The following is a 1,734-nucleotide window of genomic DNA, read 5'->3' as shown; positions in this document are numbered from 1 at the left end:
TTTTCCGTTGCGTTGCTTTATCATTTTACGTTATTAATTTTACACGCTTATACTTTGCTCTCTCTCTTTTTTCTTCCAGGAAGTTTTGTCGCAAATTATTATTCGTAATAATGAACGAAAGAAAGAACGAACGTTTCTTTTTTGTTTTTTTTTCTTTTGATCGAAGAAATAAATCCGTGCTTCTTGTAATTTCATGTAAAGATGCTTCGAAGACGAACGAACGAACGAACGAACCGTTATCAAATTTCAAGAGAGTCGCGTAACGAGCAACGATAATGGTGTATAGCCTTCGAGAATATCGATAATATGTACTTATGGTTACATCTATGTGTATCTAGCTTTAGAGAAACGGAGGGAAGGCAAATTTAACGGTTGAGAACATTTAGAGAATGCGGAATATGGGATAATGTTTCGGTGACCTTTGTTGATACTTTGATTCTATAATATTTCGGATGATATGGTCAAAGAGAACATTCAAATGAATAATCTGAATGTTTTATATTAAATGTAATAATTTATCTAATTCAATAGAATCTATTAAAAATTCTATAATATGTATTATATTCAATATAATATATATTTTATTATACACATATACAAATAAATTTCCACATATTTTTGTTTCTTTCTAATCCATACTATACAATAATTATTTAGTTAAAACAAAAGTTAGTAAAAAAACAAAAGAAAAACCCTTGTTTCTAATATACAATAATACATAACCTATAAATATAACCCTACGAATAATATATAACCTATTGTTTCTATATAAAATATTCAAAAAATGATAAAAAAGTAAAAAAGGGAATTGTCAAGCACGAAATTACAACGATATGAATAATGACAATAATCGAAATTGTATTTGTTTTTTGTTCTTTCGCTGGTCGACGAAAATTGAGGTCTCCGAATCGCGATGTGATTCGTCGAATGATCGGGCGCGTTCGATTATTGGTAATTAAGTGGCGTATGAGTGCTCATATTGCGAGATAAAAGAAAAAGAAGGGGCAATGGCTTCTTCGGTCGTACGGCCCGAGCTGAGAGAGCGTAAACATTCGTCGCATTTCGATCGATCGTAACGACGACGACGACGACGACGACGACGACAACGAGACGACTACAACGAAAGTTTGTCGTTGTCGACTATCGGCACGCGGTTTCCAACCCCTTTTCTACGATCTACTCTCCCCTCCGTTTATTCAAGCTTTATTCGCTGCTTATGAGCAACCCCTCGTCACCCCCCACTCCGGATCATATCGATTTCGATTTATCTATCTATCCTTTTTCCTTTTTTTTTTACATCGATGTTGTTTAATATTCGCCGTTATTTTTTTTAATCATCACAAATTTTCATATTTAATATAAACGATAATAATTTGTTATTATAGATTGTAAACGGTTTGAAAAAAATAAGAGATTAATATTACAAATTAATTATAAGTAATTGCAAATTTTAGAAATTATAGTGAAAAATATTATTATACAGTTATATTATAGTTAAATATTAATATAATAAATTTGTAATATTATTCAAAAATAATAGTTAAATATTGAATAATGTTTCTTAATATATAATATTTGTCAATTATTTAGAAAAATTATTTTTCAAAGTAAATAAATATATGTATATATACATTTTCTGTTTTTATCTCTCCATTACGAAAAATCAATTTTGAAATACCCAAAATATGACTTGTAATTAAATCAAATGAATAATTATCAACTCGTATATAACTG

The sequence above is a fragment of the Polistes fuscatus genome, unplaced genomic scaffold (genome assembly GCF_010416935.1).
Source record: "Polistes fuscatus isolate 324 unplaced genomic scaffold, CU_Pfus_HIC Scaffold25, whole genome shotgun sequence".
Lineage (NCBI taxonomy): Eukaryota > Metazoa > Arthropoda > Insecta > Hymenoptera > Vespidae > Polistes > Polistes fuscatus.
Note: the sequence above shows the minus strand (reverse complement) of the source record.